Source organism: Callorhinus ursinus, unplaced genomic scaffold (assembly GCF_003265705.2).
Source record: "Callorhinus ursinus isolate GAN/ISIS: 27379988/994484 unplaced genomic scaffold, GSC_fseal_2.0 scaffold7, whole genome shotgun sequence".
Classification (NCBI taxonomy): Eukaryota; Metazoa; Chordata; class Mammalia; order Carnivora; family Otariidae; genus Callorhinus; species Callorhinus ursinus.
In genome coordinates, this window is record NW_027397069.1 from 60,428,203 (window position 1) to 60,448,804 (window position 20,602).

The 20,602-nt window shown below is 37.9% G+C and overlaps 1 pseudogene; it reads right to left on the bottom strand.

Moving 5' to 3' along the window:
- Positions 1–2,635: 2,635 nt before the first annotated feature.
- Positions 2,636–4,457, bottom strand: LOC112826798 (elongation factor 1-alpha 1-like; annotated as a pseudogene).
- Between the last annotated feature and the right edge of the window lie 16,145 nt (positions 4,458–20,602).

Here is a 20,602-nt window from a genome sequence, read left to right on the forward strand (position 1 = left end):
CCTTGGTGGGGATGTCCTGTCATACCCAGACCACAAAACTTCTAAAACTTTCACCAATGTGGCAGGCCCTTAAATTTTTGTAAAATTTGTCTCCCCCACTATGGCATGTGTCTTACCAAGGCATCTAGATTACTTATGGCCTCTCTGATTAACATGATGTCATAAAAATGGTAGACCAACATGAGTTTTCTGCAAAATGTTCAGATAATCAAGTTGCCTTTACCCTATGTTGTTACTGAGAGTAGGAGAGCTAATATAACTTTGAACAGGTTCATGAATGCATACTTTTATCTCTTTCAAATTAATGTGACCTGCCTCTGACCCATTTTTCCAGCAGGGAATGAAAAGAACATATTCGCCAGATCATTTGCTACACACCAAAGGTAAGAGACTGTGTTGATCTGTTCTGGTGAAGATACACATCCAGCACACAGCTGGAATTGAGTATGTTACTTGGTTAAGTTTTCAGAGGTCTATGTCATCTGCTCTGATCCATCTGTTGATTTTCTTCCAGAAACAAGACTAGTGATGATGTTCACTTGAAACATATTTTGAAGGTGGTTTTTTTTTTTTTTTTTTTTTATCTCTGACATTCCATCTGGGATTCTGTATTTCTCCTGATTTTCTGTCTTGGTTGGGAAGAAGGTGAAGAAAGTTCAAGGGCTTCCACTTGGCCTTTCCTACCATGGCTGCTCTCATTCTACAGATCAGGTAACCAATGCAAGGGTTCTAGGAGCTACTAAATAGGTTCATCATGAGTATGGATCGAAGGACTAGGAAATGGCCACAGAAGCCTTTGTACTCACTAAGAGGTGGACTCAGGCCAGGACTCCATTTATGACTTCATTTATGAGTCTGCATTAGTTTGCTAGAGCTCTCATAACAAAGTACCACAAACTGGGTGGCTTCAACTACACAAATGTATTGTCTCATCATTCTGGAGGCTAGAAATTCATGATCAAGGTGTTGGCAGGTTTGGTTCCTTCTGAGGGCTATGAAGAAAAGATCTGTTTCAAACCTCTCTCCTTGGCTTTCAGCCATCGTCTTCTCCCTGCCTGACTCTGCATCCAAAATGCCCTTTTTATAAAGACACTGGTCATACTTCAACTTAATAACCTCTCACCAAATAAGGTCACATTCTGTCATACCACTTCCTAAATTTGAATCAGCTTCTAACATCGTATCCTTTCTGCTTTCCATTAGCAACAGTTTCTCTGAGATAGTTTCATCTTTTTTGTCATGACCACTTTTGCCTTCACTAAGTTCCTCTGCACAAATGGAATCTCTCTTTTTAATTAAATGTTTTATTTTAATTCCAGTCTAGTTAACGTATAGTGTTATATTTGTTTCAGGTGTACAATATAAAGTGGCTCAACAATTCTATACAGTACTCAGGGCTCATCATGACAAGTCTGGAATCTCTTAAACAACAGCAGTGTCAATATTCCCATAGTCAGCTATTTCTTCTATAACCCCACTAACATTCAATTAGAATTTCACTTCTTGCATTATCACTTTAGTTTCTTTCCTGTACTTTGTAGTGGCCAATTCCCTCTTTCAATTATCCATTTTTACAAAATGTTACATGGCTTTCTCACTGGGCGATAAAGAGACAACACAACTATACATTTGCCATCTGTGTGTAAATTGAGTAACAGATGTTCAGTGACCAATTACCTACAGATTTTGAAAAAAAATGACACAGTCCTTGATCATGATGTGCATCTGTTATTTATGAAGTGCTCTGTGCATTGAAGAGCTACCATAAAAGTGTGTGCTTTATGCAATTACTCACAGTTAATATATCTTGATAACTGAAATTTGAACTGTGTGGTTGGAGCACTAGTATTTAGCAGAACTATGGTAACTGAAATTCATGCATATCAGAACCATGTAAAACAAGGACTATAAATCCATCCTAACACGCCCACCTCTCTAAGTCTCTTGACTCCTCCTTCAGTACTTTGCCAAAGCAGTTCCAGAATCTCTGTTATCCAAATAGAAGATTATAACTGATTCCTGGTGTCCTTGCCAGGATGCTAAATCCTGAGCCATGTGAGAACATTCATCAGTAAACTCTCCTTTATCCAGACATATTTTTTTAATTCCTGGTGCAGCATTCTCAAGACTGATTTCTAGGCACATTTTCCTGATAATATATTTTTAGCCAGGTCCTGCAACTCATCTGGTGAATAGTACTTTTCTTCCCAGTCAGAGATAGTACTTCCCCAGTTGGGCCATGCTGAGTTTGAGACTGGTTGTTGGCACTCTGAGAAAATCTTGAGGTAAATATACTTGCAAGCATATTATCTTGCAAAACATCTGCTGCCCCAGGTGAAGACTCTGCATGATGTCCAGGCAAGGCAGAATGGGGAGTGGAAGTGACTGCTATCATCTTATAAAAAGAGTTAGTAACTTCTGCAGACCCAGGAGTTCAAGGATATCTTAAAGAGAAATTCAGTAGGCTACTTCTTCAAGTCCATGAATTCATGAAGATCTTAAAGAAGTTCAATATTCTCAAGTCAATCTATTCTAGATATCAGGGTCCCACTCTTTCTGGGTTCCTAATTTTATTTTTTATTTATTTATTTATTTTCTCATTAAACTTTTGTTTTAATGGGTTTCAAAATTCTGTGACAGATTTTTGGTCAAGTTGTTTCCATTAAAAAGTGCTGATTTTAAAACTAATAACTTAAAACTGCCACACAAACACAAAAAACAAATGGCCCACAAAACATTCTCCTTTCCTTCTGAAGGTTTTACAATGCATTGTTATCATTAACCAGTCTTTTACTATTAAACTTAAATGTCCAATTGACACAAACAGTTCTCAGACGGTTCTTCCACCACTGATTAAGACTGGGGTGGCAGGTATTGGGGATAATATTCATTTAGCCTTCTGAGCTTTCTGGGCAGACTTGGTGACCTTGCCAGCTCCAGCTGCCTTCTTGTCCATTGCTTTGATGACACCCACAGCAACCGTCTGACTCGTCACGAACAGCAAAACAGCCCAGAGGAGGATAGTCAGAGAAGCTCTCAACATACATAGGCTTTCCAGGAACCATATTAAGAATGGCAACATCACCAGATTTCAAGAACTTGGGACCATCTTACAGCTTTTTTCCAGAATGACGATCTATCTTCTTCAGCTCAGCAAACTTGCAAGCAATGTGAGCTGTGTGACAATCCAGCACAGGTGCATATCCAGCACTGATTTGGTCTGGATGGTTCAGGATAATCACCTGAGCCATGAAGCCAGCTGCTTCCATTGGTGGGTCATTTTTGCTGTCATCAGCCACACTGCCACGATGAACATCTTTGACAGTTACATTCTTGACACTGAAGCCCACATTGTCCCCAGGAAGAGCCTCACTCAAAGCTTCATGGTGCATTTCAACAGACTTTACTTCAATTGTAACATTGACTGGAGCAAAGGTGACCACCATGCCAGGTTTAAGAACACCAGTCTCCACTCGGCTCACAGGGACAGTATCAATACCACCAATTTTGTAGACGTCCTGGAGAGGCAGATACAAGGGCGTGTCAGTTGGACGAGTTGGTGGCAGAATGCAATCCAGAGCTTCAAGCAGTGTGGTTCCACTGGCATTCCCATCTTTATGGGTAACTTTCCGTCCCTTGAACCAAGGCATGTTAGCACTTGGCTCCAGCATGTTTTCACCATTCCAACCAGAAACTGGCACAAATGCTGTGTCATGGTTGTAGCCAATTTTCTTAACGATTTCCTCATATCTCTTCTGGCTGTAGGGTGGCTCAGTGGAATCCATTTTGTTAACACCAACAATTAGTTGTTTTACACCCAGTGTGTAAGCCAGAAGGGCATGGGTCTGCCCATTCTTGGAGATACCGGCTTCAAATTCACCAATACCAGCAGCCACAATCAGGACAGCACAGTCAGCCTGAGATGTGCCTATAATCATGTTTTTGATAAAATCTCTGTGTCCTGGGCATCAATGATGGTTGCATAATACTTGCTGGTCCCTAATTTCCACAGGGAGATATCAATGGTGATACCACGTTCACGTTCAGCTTTCAGTTTATCCAAGACCCAGGCATACTTGAAGGAGCCCTTTCCCATCTCAGCGGTCTCCTTCTCCAATTTTTCTTTTTCTTTTTTTTAAGATTTTATTTATTTATTTGACAAAGAGAGACACAGCGAGAGAGGGAACACAAGCAGGGGGAATGGGAGAGGGAGAAGCAGGCTTCCCATGGAGCAGGGAACCCTATGCGGGGCTCGATCCCAGGACCCCAGGATCATGACCAGAGCCGAAGGCAGATGCTTAACGACTGAGCCACCCAGGCACCCCCTTTTCCAATTTTTTGATAGTTCTTTTGACGATCCCACCACACTTGTAGATTAGATGACCAGTAGTGGTAGACCTACTCGAATCTATGTGTCCAATGATGATGATGTTAACGTGAGTCTTTTCCTTTCCCATTTTGGTTTAGGTTGAGTGGTGGTTTTCATGACACCTGTGTTCTGGGGGCAAACCCGCTGCAAAAAAGCTGGGTTCCTGCTTTTAGAAAGAGACTTCCCTGGGGCGCCTGGGTGGCTCAGTCATTAAGCATCTGCCTTCAGCTCAGGTCATGATCCCAGAGTCCTGGGATCGAGCCCCATGTCGGGCTCCCTGCCAGCAGGAAGCCTGCTTCTCCCTCTCCCACTCCCCCTTCTTGTGTTCCCTTTCTCACTGTCTCTCTCTCTGTGTCAAATAAATAAATAAAATCTTTAAAAAAAAGAGAGAGAGAGACTTGCCAGAGCTGTTATTCAGCCTTCTTTGTAATTCTAGTATAGGAGAATCAGAATCCTGGCCCTAATTTTCAATACAGTCTACCCTCTAGCTTTAGAAAATGAAAGCATCCCATACTGTCAAAGAGATTTTCTAACTTTCACACAATACCCATGGTTCATGATTGGCTAGTTTGAGTGTGTGGTTTTCTTTTTTCAGCACATCAAAGTCCATTTAACAGCAAGTGACTATATCCATAGTTCTAAAAATTACCAATACCAACATTTCTCAAATTCCAGAGATACTGCATAAGACAGTGAGTGCATCACTCTGTACCTCATCCCATCCCAAGTCCCCACAATAAAAGTTTTAGTGACTGTAATGCTACAACATGCCAGAGTTTAAGTCCACCCTACCTAAAACTAGCAATGGAGTCTTTTATGTAATCTCAATGTCAAGAGATCTAATTCTAGAATCCATCTTGAAGATCTGCCTTCTAGAACAATTTCTGGTATAAATTTCCTTATTTTGGGATTCTCCACCATCCACAAGCAGACCCAAAGAAAATAATCAAATGCAAATATTTATTCAGGAGTTGCAGCAAACAAGGGGTGGGGGAGGATGTGAGATAGGGAAAATAAGACAGTCAGTGAAGGACGCATTCTCAAACTAAATATCATAGTGAATAAATGGAGTTTAATCATTTGGGGAATATCTAGAAAATGATTTAAAATACATGCATCAGAATTATCCTACCTGAAGGCCAAAGAAGCTGAAATATTTACAATACTTATTGCTCTGTCATTAGTTGAAAGCAACTCCTAAGAGTTGGTAATTCCTCAGCATGTCCAACCTGCCATGCTCACAAGGAAAAAGTTTTCTGTAGCATGGAGAGCCCTCATCTAGTATTGGCAGTTGAAGTCAACCAGAAAACACAGTACTGAAAAGGCCTTTAGAATCCAGGCAAGCAAATATAGCATCTGCTATACTAGCCATCCCTGATCCCCAGAACAAAATTGCTTATCTTGAATCTTGGTGCTGAGTAGAATTGAAAGTCTCACCATGAATCAGGATCTATAGAACTCCCTGGATTACCAGATCATCAAAGAAGGAGTACCATTAGGTGGGTGTTATGGCCTGAATTATAATGCCCCCAAATTACAAGGGCCTTTAAAGAAGTGATTAAGTTCGAATAAAGCCATCAATCCAATCTGACCGATGTCCTTATAAGAAGAGGAAATTTGGACACACAAAGAGATACCAGGGGCACACATGCACAGAGGAAAGACAATGAGAAACACAATGTGAAGGCAGTCATATGCAAGCCAAAGAGGGAGGTCTCAAAAGAATCTGAACCTGACAATACCTTGAACTTGGACTTCTAGCCTCAAAAACTATGAGAAAAATACATTTGTATTGTTTAAACCACCCAATGGGAGTACCTTGTTTTGGCAACCATACCAAACTAATATAGCTTGGATGGTTCAGTGATCCAGTGACATCATCCTCGTGGGAACAGAACCACAGGAAAAGGATCCTTCCATCAGGTCAACTCCATCCTGGATCAAGCAATTCCTCTATAAGTTCAATGCAGAACTTTTCCTGGTGCTCCCTACTCTCAGAAACAACAGAACTTGTAAGTTTTACTATGCCTTCATTTGATAACATAGAGGCCCATCTTCAGAAATGGAATCTTCAATAGAAATGATACCACGGTAGTCTTGGTCATTTCAGTATGCCTGATTCACTGCTCCTACCTGAATGGGACATAGCTGGTCCAGATTCTCTTCCTCCACTACATCCTTGAGTCAGAGATAAGATGCTGCAGAAGCTGTCAAGGGACAATTCCTGAGAAGAAGACCTCCTGTCCCTTATTCTCCCCTGGAAAGCTAGTATGGTACCTTCCCAAGAATCCTCCCCACCAAGTGATTTCCCTATCCCAGCACACCAACCACTGGCAACAAAAAATGTCTCTCCACCAGCACTGCATTTTTGTCTTTTGTCCTATAAACTGAAAATAGAAGTGAGTTGATCTAACCTTCCAATAAGCCTACTTCTAAAGATCCAGGATCACAGAAAGGTGTTCTGTTGTGACTCATAAATTAATTTTTATTTTTTTCTTTTAGTTTTATCACTATTTGCTAAGCAAATATATAACTGCTTAAATGGAAATCTGATAGAATTATAATTCTTAGGATAGTGATTATTGTAATGTGAATCTTGTAAGTCACTTCCATTTTATTATATTGTAAATAGTGTAATTACAGTAAATTTGCTGATTTTAACAAGTCCAATAAAATAATTCAAACATAGAGCAAGAATTTTTTTGTCCTTCTAAAATAATTTTGAATGCTTTCTTTTTTATTTTCCTGCTCTTAGTCAAGGAAACTATATAATAGTTTAAATAGAAACTTGATAGATTTATAATTCTAAAAGTAGTATTTTATAAACGTACATGTAAAAATATCTCATTAATAAATTGCTTCCATTTTATGAGTTTAATTGGAATCCAATTCCAAATGTCTATCTTTAAGTCTTAATGTTATTTTGATATTTTGTTGGTGCTATTTAACAAGTCTTTCTTATTAATACAGAAATAAATCTTTTAGTTTCAGTGGTATAATCAAGTAATTGTAAAACTCCAAATAAAAGCTTATCAGAATATAATTTGGGGATATTGTTTTATAACAATAAAAGTTGTTAGTGTTGTTTACTTGAGAGTGACATTAGTAGTCAACTGTGTTATTTTCTTCTATTTCTAGATGATGGGAGTATAGTTTTTTGGTTATTATATTAGTTTCCTGCAACTGCTATTACAAATTACCATAAACTAGGTGGCCTAAAACAAGAAATTTATTCTCTTACAGTTCTGAAAGCCAGGAGTCCAAAATCAAAATGTCAGCAGAGCTGCACTCCCTCTAGAGGCTCTAAGGAAGAATCGTTCCTTGCCTCTTGCACCTTCCGATGGTGCCCAGCATCCCTTGGCTGCCTTGGCTTGTGGCCACACTACTCCATTCTCTACCTCTGCCTTCACATTGTCTTGTCCTTTGTGTGTGCCTTCTCCTCTGGGTGTCTCTCTTAAAAAAACTCTTGTCATTGAATTTAGACCCCACTCAGTTATTCCAGGATGATCTCCTCATCTCAAGATCCTTAAATTTTTTATACCTACAAAAACCCTTTAAAAAAAAAAAAAGATAACATTCACAGGTTCCAGGACTTAGGACATGGACATAATCTTTTGGAGGCCACCACTCAACTCAGTACAGTATTCTACAAGCCCCCCATAACATGAAGTGTAGTAAGAGTTTTACATGAGTAGTCTAGCAAGTTGAGACATTTGAAACTCAAAATCAATTTCTGTGTACCTAGGGCTATATTTACTCTGCTTGTTAGACCAATATGTTTATCTTAAAAAGATGGTAATTACTCTTTTTGGAAAAAAAGAAGAGACTAATATCAGTGAAATGAAAAGATAGTGGAATTGGAAGTCAAAGTACCTTTATTTTTTTTTAAATGTCTGTGTGTATTAAGGATTAAAAAGATACACACTAAGTGTAAATAGTAGTAATGGGAGGAGAATGGGGAGAGGATGAAGAAGAAATTTTATAATCTTTCTTTGCATATATTTGCATTAAAATGCAGACACTATCGCACATGTCTGGTGCCCAGCTTTTTTGACTGCCACCAAGAGGAAACATCCCTTGACACCTTGGTTCTAGTGGCCAGCAGAGCTTGTGCTCATGTGTATGAAGGGATGGTAGCAAACAAAAAACAGTTCTTGGCTGGCTATCATGTCAGAGCTCAGTGCAGAGGGAGCAGACAGAAATAACCATCTTCCAGTCCTCCCTGAAACAGGTATATTTGCACTTTAAAAGCTACTTCCTGAGAGTCTAGCTTCCAATCAGCTGCATCTAAGTGCTGATTGAGATATTCCCCTTTGGAACAGTTGGCACACCCTCAACTACTGGGAGCCACTAAGAACAAAGTAGGCTACTTAGATAATCACAAAGATTTGAGAGACAACTACAAGGTAGGGCAAGGTTAAATGATAAGATTCATCCCCTGCATGAGGCCACCCCTTCAAAAATGGGAGAGGTGGCTGTTTTATCTAATGCTTAAAAGGCAACACACACAGGCAAGAAAAATGAAAAAACAGAGGAATATGTTCCAAACAAAATATCAAGAAGAAAACAGCATTTGAGATGACTCAAATTACTAAAATCAAGAACAAAATTGGATGGAAGTCCTAACCAGAGCAATTAGGCAAGGAAAAAAAAAGTAAGGCATTCAAATCAGAAAGGAATTAGTAAAAATGTCACTATTTGCATATGACATGATAATATAATGAAAACTCTAAAGACTCAACCAAAAAATTGTTAAAACTAACAATCGAATTCAGTGAAGTTTCAGGATACAAAATCAACATACAAAAATCAGTTGTGTTTCTATATACTAATAACTATCAGAAGGACAAATTAAGAAAACAATCCCACTTACCACTGCATCAAAAAAGAATAAAATATCTAGGAATAAATTTAACCAAGGAGGTGAAAGACCTATACACTGAAAACTATAACATATTACTGAAAAAATTTGAAGACACATATGGGTCTATACCAAAATAAAAAGCTTTCACACAGTGAAGGAAACCAGTAACAAAATGAAAAGGCAACCTACTAAATTAAAGAAGAATTTGCAAATGATATATCCAATAAAGGGTTAGTATCCAAATATATAAAGAACTCATGTAACTCAACAGCAAAAAAAAAAGGCAAATAATCTGATTTTTTTAAATGGACAGAGATTCTTAATAGACACTTTGCCAAAGACATATAGACAGCCAACAGATACATGAAAAAATGCTCAATATCACTAATCATCAGAGAAATGCAAATCAAAACCACAATGAGATATCATCTCACACCAGTCAGAATGGTTAGAATCAAAAAGACAAGAAATAACAAGCATTGGCAAGGATGTGGAGAAAAAAGAACCCTCATGCCCTGCTGGTGGGAATGCAATGTAAACTGGTACAGCCAGTGTGGAAAACAGTATGGAGGTTCCTCAAAAATTAAAAATATAAATCACCATATGAGCCAGTAATATCATTACTGGGTATTTACCCAAAGAAAATGAAAACACTAATTCAAAAAGATATGTACCCCTGTGTGTACTGAGCATTATTTTTAAAATAGGCAAGACATGGAAGCAACTCGTGTCTATAGATAGATCAATGGATAAAGAAGTTGTATATATATATATAGACAATGAAATATTACTCAGCCATAAAAAGGATGAGATCTTGACATGTGCAAAAACATGGATGGACCTAGAAGGTATTATGCTAAATGAAATAAGTCAGAGGGAGAAAGACAAATGTCATATAATTTTACTTATATGTGGAATCTATAAACAAAACAAATGAATAAACAAACAAATACAGCAAAAGCAAAACAGACAATTTCCAAAGGGAAGAGGATGGAGGGATAGGCAACATGGATGAATGGGAGTGGGAGAGACAGGCTTCCAGTTATGGAATGAACAAGTCAAGAGGAGAAAAGGTACAGTACAGGGAACATAGTCAATGGTATTGTAATAACATTGGATGGTGACAGATGGTAGCTGAACTTGTGAGCAAAGCTTAATCTATAAACTTGTCCTATCACTATGTTGTACACCTGAAACTAATGTGACACTGTATGTCAGAACTATCCACCAATTAAAAACGAAAACAAAACAAAACAAAATTCTGCCCAGGACTATGAGTTATGATCATTTAGGATTTAGGAAACAGAGTGAAGATGTTTCTCATTTTTTTCCCACAGCATCTCTCTGTTCTTTTAAAACGTTGGAAGCATTATCTAAATACGAAAATGCCTGATGGAAAAATATCCTATGACAATTTAAAATACCTTCTGGAACACAGATTGAATCTGATGCACCAAAGTTTGAAATGAACCTGGTGATGTTCCTTTTCCATTTCTTCCAGTAATATTCTTCGTGGTTATATATGTTTTCCCAACTTGTGCTCTAAGCAAACATTCCTTCTCACAGTTACTCCTCCAACAAGAATCCACTGAAAGCTTTAGACTTATATAAATCAGATTTTCATAAATGCACATGGTGAATTTTATCAACAGATAAATGTTGACGGCCAAGGAAGAAATGAATGCTTTTGGAAGAAAATTTAAAACTGAGGCTGTCTATGTCTTATATGGACATCAAGGGCCCCTGATGGGTTTTTTTTTTCTTAATAATAGATGTTTATCCTTGTTTCAGTTCATTGCCAGAATTTTTTGCAACTAACCAGTAAATTAGGAGCCAGCTTATTTCCCCAGAGATATGATTACATTAGTCACTCAGTATATCTTGAATTAATTTTGTTCCACAGTTTTCTAAAGAATTCATTAGATAATCTCTGGATCTAGGGAAGTTAGTCACAGGGCCTAAAGGAATTTACCTTCGGTGAACTAAAAGGGGAAAAAAAATGGCTATCAGCAATATGCTGAAGAAATCTTAACAAAAGTTTTCCCAAATCTTAACATGAACCCATGATACACTGCATATTTCTACTACAAAGTAAAAAACCCAAACCTATATGTATAGCCTCTCATTCTGCATAGCATCTGGAGCATCTTGTTCTGATAGTCCATAAATCTAAAAATCTGATGTAAATCAGTGATTTACTTGAAGCAGCAGAGCTCTACGTCCAGCAGCCATTGGGGTGATTCTTCAACAAGGAACAGTTTAATAGCACAGGCCTGAACTCATGCTCTGAGGTGTTGCCGACAAATCTCGAGGCTGCTGGGAATAATGTCTTTCACGTAAGGAATGAAATTATAGCTCTCTCACTACACATTGAATTCACCCTTTTCTCTCATCACATCTGAAACAAAGTGAGATAAGTAGAGCCAAGTTGCTGAATATTCATTAGCTCCATCCCTGCCAGACCTTTCAATAGCACACCCTCTTCAGGTTACTTGTTCCAGAGAGCACCAGCATAGACAGGAAAGTACATGAGAGCAACTGTTAGACTCTAACCCACAGAAATATACCATCCCCACCCCCAAAACCAGTACCAGAAAATCCACCAAGCTCCACACACACAGTAGGATTCAGAATCAGTTCACCCACTGCATTCTCAAATCAACTTTTTATCACATACATTTTTTTTATAAAATTTCAAAATGGCCTTATCAAGAAGGTACTATTTACTTCCTACATTTAACTGCCCAGAAACAAACTCCAAATACATGATATTAACAAAACTTTGTTTTGTAAATAAACAAGATTCTTCCTGTCCGCTGTTTGTGTCATTTCCAGCAGCAAGTTTAGAACTAAAAGATACCATGGGATATTAATGAGTGATATTAAAATTAATAAGTCAAAGCAAATATCAAATTACTTGATGCCTTCTTAAATACGTCATGCTACAATTAGTAAAGAAGAGTCCATGGAATTCAAGAAAAATACTTGTAACTGAGTTTTCTTTTCATCAATGTGCTACGGAGGTAAGAAGTTTATTTTCACTGAGGTCTGATCCTACTAGAACTTGTTTAATTTCCAGCCATGACGAATGACAATCCAAATCTAAACCCTAAGACCTCTTAACTGCTAGTTTTCACTGGAATAGAAAAATCTTACAAAATAAAGTGTATTACAGCTGGCCTTAGCTGCCTTCAGAACCCAGAACAGCTGTGTGAACTCCTTCATAAATTTGCCTGCTTTGGTGAAAGGGGAAGTTACAGACTACAATAAACAATGCTGGAGGGCTGGTGTGGCCAAAGGAATTCTGCTCCCTGCACGAAACATTAAAGCCCAGATGTTCAGCTGCCCAATAAACCATCAGCTCTCACTTATTCCACATAGTTTTATTAAAAACTTTGCTGGACTGTCTATACTCACCTTGAGAGCAGACACCACAGAAAAGGATATATGGATCTTTTCAAGATTGATCTTTTTCAAGATTTGAGAGTTTGATAACTCAAGCAATTTCCCTTAAAAAACAAAATCACCTTTGTATTTATGCTATGGAATAACACATTCAGATACTTAGGACATAAGTAAAATGCTAGGACCCTGAAATTTTTTCCATAGAAAAAGATAAAGTCTGTTTTTTATAGCCTAATTGTTGCTCTTTCACATATCTTTTCAAGTATTTTGTTTACAATGAGATTCTCCCCCCCAAAATTACTTATCTGATCAAACCATATGAATTCCATTAGTAAGGCCAGCCTCAACAAATACCATTCCTGATATCAGCTAGTTGCTACAAAAGAAAAGGAATTAAATTCACCTTGACCCAAAAATTAATATATCTATTATATTATTAAGCTGGACACTGCAAGAGAAGATTAAAAGGGAGTAAGTCAGAGGGGGAGATGAACCATGAGAGATGATGGACTCTGAAAAACAAACTGAGGGTTCTAGAGGGGAGGAGGGTAGGGGGATGGGTTAGCCTGGTGATGGGTATTAAAGAGGGCACATTCTGCGTGGAGCACTGGGTGTTATGCACGAACAATGAATCATGGAACACTACATCAAAAACTAATGATGTAATATATGGTGATTAACATAATAAAAAATTTTTTTTAAAAAGTGTAACATTAAAGTGTAAAGATCTACATTACATTTACATAACATTTTATGTGAAATATATAGGCTACTAGCCCAGTTTTTAATCTTTTCAAATGTATACATTACAGGAAATTTAATAGAGAAATAAATGCCAGACAAATAAAACTTCCATTACTGGTGTTTGTAGATCTATAAACTAAAACTGGTTATTAAAAGGCTGTTTTCATCCTGCATAGAATGTATCTGCCTGATGATTTACTTATTAATCAGATTTAGAGCCCTTTCTGTATCAACATCAGATTCATACCAAACAAATGCCTCAATGAATATTTTTCTTAATACTCTCTACCAAGAATTTGCAAATTATACCACCATCCACTCCTCCATGCCTATTTTCGTAAATAAAGTTTTATTGGAACACAGCCATAACCATTCATTTACATATTGTCTATGGCTGCTTTTGAGTAGAATTTAATAGCTGCAACAGAACTAATGTAATATTGTATATCAGCTATCCTTCAATTAAAAAAAATTAATTAGGGCGCCTGGGTGGCACAGTTGGTCAGACTCTTGGTTTCGGCTCAGTTTGTGATCTCAGGGTCATGAGATCGAGCCCCATGTCAGGCTCTGTGCTCAGCGAAGAGTCTGCTTAAAACTCCCTCTCCCTCTGCCCTCCCCACTGTGCTCTCTCTCTCTCTTTCTCTCAAATAAATAACTCTTTTAAAAAATTAATGAAAAGAAAGTAAAAAAAAAAGTTGCAAGAGATGCTGTTATGGTCCACAAAGCCTAAACTATTTATTATCTGGCACTTTAACAAAAAGTTTGCCCAACATTGTTCTATACTCCATCTACCTTTAATTTACTCTCACAATTTTTCTCACATTTCCTCCTAAAATACATATTTCTAACATCTTATTTATTATAAACCTTGATGAACATTTAGCAAATTTTTAGTTTGGCTTGGAAAAGATTTTTAGTAGACTTTAGTTCTTTCCAAGGAAATATGAGTTGTTGTTAGCTCTCATAACATAAGCCTTGCACTTCATCTTCTGTTTGTTTTACATTTACTCAAGTGCATTTTCCAAGTGCAGCCACATAGGATTGTGAAGGTTGTTCACTGCACAAAAGGGCCCAGCAAAGGGGATGAGCTGAGGCTAAAGGCAGCCTGTGTGCCCACCTAACAAGCCATAATCCTTGACACAAGACCACATCCCCCCAGAGGAAAGGGTAACTTTATTCTAAATTGCATGAAAGTCTCTTGCTCACCAGCTTTGCACCCACATCACATGGTTGCTTGTGCCCATGGACAAGATAGCATTATCTGGTCTAGCAGAACCCTATACATCCTCCTGTGTTTTTCAGCAAATCTCTGATAGCAACCCAGAAAATGCAGGTGAAATTACTAAGTAACATTCTTCATGTTCCAACTTCTGCATACCTTAGTTCTGGGGTTATACCCAGATCGTCAGCAATTTATAGTGATGAAATAGGAGGTAGAAGTTGAGAGAAAAGATAAAGATAAGCTGATAAACAGAATATATTTATCAATTATGTTGAGGAAGTTTCTTAATAAGAGGAAAATGAGGAAAGAGGCTTGAACTTGTATAAATCACTTACATCCTGGCTCAATCCCTCTGTGGAATTTATCAATTTCTAGGGTTATTTTCTGAAAAGGAAAACCAAGAAGAAGAAAGAAATTTCATTGATTTCTTAAGCAGGGCAGGGTGGTAGCGGTGGAAAGAAATTATCCAGGAGAGAAGATATTAAAAAGGCAGATAAAATAATGGTTAAAAAGAATAAGAGAAGTTCTCATGGAAAATTAAGATTAGGAAAGGTCAAGCATGAGAATTAAAAGGAACAGGAGGCTGAGAAGAGGGACCTGGATAAGGGGTGAAAAAAGCGGTTTTCGAGATGAGAAGTCTGAGTGACAGAGAACAGAAAAATGAGACGAGGAACCACAGTTGTAACTTTAATCTTCCAGCCAATAAGTAACTAAAGAAATCATTTATCTGTTCTATGGTGAGAAACAGTAACTACACTTAACATGGTGAGCATTACATAATGTATACAACTGTCGAATCACTGTCTTGTACACCTGAAACTAATATAATACTCTGTCAACTATACTTCAGTTTAAAAACAAAGAAATCATTAATCTATTTTGTCTTAATACAACATGAAATTACTCCCAAAATAAAATGCATGACAGCAGAGTTGAAAGAACTTGTGTAGAGATCAGTGTTAAAATTTTAAAAATTAAATATTTAAACATTTCATAATAGGGGATGAAAATACAGTATAAGGTATAAAATTAAATTTGAATTTTATATTTTTCTCAAGAAGTCTTTAACATTACACATTTGGAGTCTTTATTCCACCTACCTCTCTTGAAATAAATATAATTCTCAGTTTTCAAACTGTTATATTGAACTTATTAAAAAGCTTTGAAAATTATGCTAAAGACATAACAACATAAAACATTTTACCAAAAAAATGAATTAGCCCTCAGCAACTCTAAAGTAAACACTACAAAGTGGTTATCTGAGTTACATACTTCAGTTTGCTGAGGTCAAAACATGAACTATTTATCAAGTCTTACAGTGACTAATGAATTAGCTGACTATTCTAAACCTCATGTTCATAGAAATGTTAATGATAAAACACAGTGAACCTAAATACACCCAAACACATTCAGAATGTTTATGGGAAAAAAAAATCCTTTCTTTAACCTGTTCCTAGATTTTGCAAAGTTTGAAGTGAACCTCTTCTAAAGAAACCACCCTTCCACTATGAGAGATCTACTCCCAGCTATGTCATCTCACCACTGAAATCACACTTTATTGTACGTGACCTAAACAGAGTGATGGCACCTCAAAACCAATCTCAGCACAATACCACATCGAAAAGATATAAAAGTAGATAAAAGTGTTGGCTAACTGAACATAATAAAAATAAAATAAAATTTTTAAAAAAGTTTTGTTTTGTTTTTGCCTTAGTCTTCTTTTGCCACACAACAACTTACCACAAAATTGGCTGTTTAAACAATACCTATTAATTTGCTCACAATTCTGTAGTTCAGAGGTCTAGCGTAGTGTGACTGGATGCTCTACTCAGGGTATCACAAGGCAGAAATCAAGATGTCAGCTGAGCTGAGTTTCTATCTAGAGGCTCTGAGGGAAAAAAAAAAATCTACTTCCAAACTCATTCCAATTGTTGGCAGCATTTAGTTCCTGGAGATTTTGCAAATGAGGTCCCTGTTTTCTTGTTGGCTGCAAACAGGACATTCTCAGCTCCTGGAGGCCTCCCACTGCTCCCTGCCAAGGAGCAGTCCTTTCCATGACAGCATTTGCTTCTTCAAGGCCAGCTGGGGTATGTCTCTGCTGCTTTGAAACTCTAACATCTCCTTTTGGGACTGACTGGAGAAAACTTTCTGTTCTTAAAGGACCTAACTGATTAGGCTAGGCCCACTAAAGATAATCTTTGTTTTGCCATACAGTGTAACATCATCACAGAAATGGCTTCTTCATCACATTCACAAGTTCTACCAACACCCCAAGGGGAGAGGATTATATGAGGGCAAGGGTCATTGGAAGTTATCTTAGAAATCTACCTGCCAGTTTTATTTTAATTTTGTTCACACTCTGAGGTTGGTCATGATGCCATGAAACATGCACTTTGATGGGGCAGATAACTACTCTCTCAGCAACTTCTCAACATAGAAATCGTCCCCTGACAATGGCTGTCATCCTAAAAAGCACAGTGTTTGGCAAGACAACACTTGATAAGATCAGGATCTTACAGAAAAAGGAGACTGGGGGAGCAATGAAAAGTCATTAAATTTGTGTTAGGATCTTATATTCTTTACCAAGGAATTTGCTTCCTAAACAAACCATATTAGTTGGCATTAAATTGTTTGACTAAACAATCATCCTTATTCATCTTCAATTATTCAGGAAATACGCCTACAGACATTAAGAGTTACTAAGACTTGTAAATTTTGATTTGTTTAATCTGCTTGTAAAATTTCCCTATTTATAAAGTTTTTTGCTTTTGCAGGCTTGTGAATCTAATATCTTTTGCTCTTGCATTTTCCTTTATTTGTTTTCACAAGTTAGAGCACTGACATCTTATTTTCTGGACCTGATATTTTATCTGTCTTACTGCATTATCCTCTGTGCCTATATCTTTAATAACACTTGTTGGAAGACTGAATGAATGTATGAATTAATTAATTAATTAATATTGGGAGGGTGTTTCTATTCTCCTAAATCTATGGGAAAGGGGCAAAATAATCATCATCATGCTCTGTTTTAAAAGGGCTGAACTGAACCATATATACATAAAAAGATCATAAATTTTTCATTTGAAGCATACTGATATGACACTTTGTTTATTCCAAAACAGCATCTACCAGTGGTGTAGCTTCTCAGCCATGAATGAGGAAGGGGAAGTGTGATGATTAATTTTATGTGTCCATTTGGCTGGGCCACAGTACCCAGATATTTGGTCAAACATAAAGGTATTTTTGGATGAGATTAACATTTACACTGGCTGTGGAGTAAAGCAGATTGTCCCTCACTATGTGGGTGGGCCTCATTCAATCAACTGAAGTCTTTAATAGAACAAAAGACTGACGGCATCCCCTGCACAAGAGAGAATTCTACTGGAAGACAGCCTTCAGACTTGAACTGCAACATCAACTCTTCCCTGGGTCTCCAGCCTGACAGCCCACCCTCTGGATATTGGATTTGCCAGCCTCCATAATCACATGGACCAGTTCCTTAAAAATCTCTCTCAATCTCTCTCGCTCCCTCCCTCACGCATGCGTGCATACGCATGCTCATGCGCACGCGCGCACGCGCGCGCGCGCACACACACACACACACACACACACACACAAACACATACAAACCCCGTGGGTCTCTTTCTCCAGAGAAGCCTAATATAGAAAGTATCAAGGCACAGCAACACTTGCAGAGTGACAGCCTTTTATACTGTGAACTTTTTCTCTCACAACAGCCAAGGCTTTGCTGTTGAGCCAGAGTTACCACCTGTGCTAGATGGTCTCATTGTCAACTTGACATCATAGCCACCTCATCAAAGTTCTCCTATGCATCACAGAAGAGAAACCAGGAACCACATTTCCAGAATCCTCTTCTTTGTATGGTTACAGGTTAAAATCTGCCATTGAGAGTCACTTACATGAGCTCTAGAAGGCAGAAGAACAGGAGAGGCTGCTACCCTATTAGGCAGTTGCAGATAGACGCGTTAGCCGACCTGGGGATCCAAGTAACTTGAACTTCTTTGAGAATCACTGAAATCACTGCTGTAGGATGATATCATCAGTGCAATCTTCCTGCCTTTTGCTCCTGAAGGGCTTTCAACATTTATATACGTCTCCACTTCCCTGTACTGAGACCCTTCACATTCACAATGTACACATTCCTTCTGTGTTCTGTCCAAATCCAGACTATAGATCGTCTATAAATCCTTTGAGGGAAAAGGGGGAGGAATATCTTTATTTTTTCCTATTAAATGGCCTCAGTGGAGACTACCCTAATCTTTCATATAGGGTATAATAACTTCAAACTCTTCCTCCCAGAAAGTCCAATAATTCCTATGAAAGGGGGTCAATTCTTCATCCTCCTGTCTTTAAGTCCACAAGACTGAGGTCACTGGAGAGAAGCACTATGACTCTCTATAGGGCAAGAATGAGGTGATTCCCTCAGCAAAAATATCTCCCATTATACTTCCCATGGAAGAGTATTTTCCAACTTTGATTGAGACACTAAAACAGCTCTTCCCAAAACAAGAAGATCAAATGATGGTTTTACCGGTAGAAATAAAATTGCTGACAACATTAGAACAAGAGTTTATCCCTCTTAAGTATCTGTGTGCCTTGTGTCTGTTTTTTTTTAGTGCCATCTCACAGATACCCTACCACAACAGGAACAACCCTAAAACTCACCCTATTACAGTAGGATGAATCCTAAGCTCTTAACCTATGACTCTTCATCTGGTCCTTATTGCCTCTGTGTAACATCTCAGACTCACTTCACTCTGAATTCAGGCCTTATTAGCCTTTTCATTACTTCTTGAGTCAGTCCTTTTCCTTTAAGTCTTAGGGCCTTTGCATATTCCATTCCCTTTGCCTGATAAAATTCCCATGGTCTCCAACCCTAATTTTGTACCCTTTGTCCAGTAATTTCTACCCAATCTCCAAGTCTCCTTTTAAATGTCACCTCTATAGGCAGGTTACTTTATCCTATTATACATGCTTATATTATCTTGTACTTCCCCTATGTAACACATATTACAACCATAATTCACTAATTTTTAAAATATCTTTCTTCCCTTCTACATGTAGCTTCCTGGTGTTACGTTTTCACCACTGTGTCCTTGGTGCTTAGCATGGAATTAATCTGATAGACCCTAAATATGTATTTAATTAAAAAAAGGGAGGGAGTAAGAATGGAAGGGAGGAAGACAGAGAGGGAAAAAAGAAGTAAAATAGGAGGGGGGGGGCTAGGGAGAAAGAAAAAAAGGTGGGGAGGTAGGTGGGGTATGATGGCTAAGATTAAATTCACCATATATCAGTGATATTCCAGGCAACACTATAGGTAACAGAATCTATGGACTGACTAGAGAGAGAAAAAAAGACCTTTACAGAAGGCTGAAAAAGTATTCTTCTTGGAAAAAAAAATAATACTGTGCTAGATCACTAAAAGAAACTTTGTTTTTTGGAGATGGCGATGATGACAGAAATTGGAGAGGGCTCTGTATTTCAGCTGCAGTCCTGAATAGATAAGTAAATTTTTAAGGTAGGTTAACATTGGTGAGCTGGTAGAAACTGCATCACCTCTATCTCTGGAAGCATTTGGCTGCCCCTATTCCCAACTGAACTCTGTGGACTATGTCAGCAAACAATGGCTCCATCCGTTTCTCGATTTTGGCAATATAATGTAGCTTGAATCACAGGGCAGGAAACAGAGCAGACATGGCCTATTCTCCCCTGTGTACATGAGTAGCCACTTGCCACATGAAAAGGAAAGAAGTGAATATACCATGTCACCTACTCAAAATATGAGAGTAACTCATCTTTTGAATCAATTTGTCCCGTAATATCTTTCTGAATTCCTACCATTACTCTCCAACTTCCACATTCTACTTTTATAACCATCCTCCCAAAAAGTCAACATGATAACTTTCCCTAGGGATTTGTGCACATATATATGTGTGTGTGTGTGTGTGTGTGTGTGTGTGTGTGTGTGTGTGTGTGT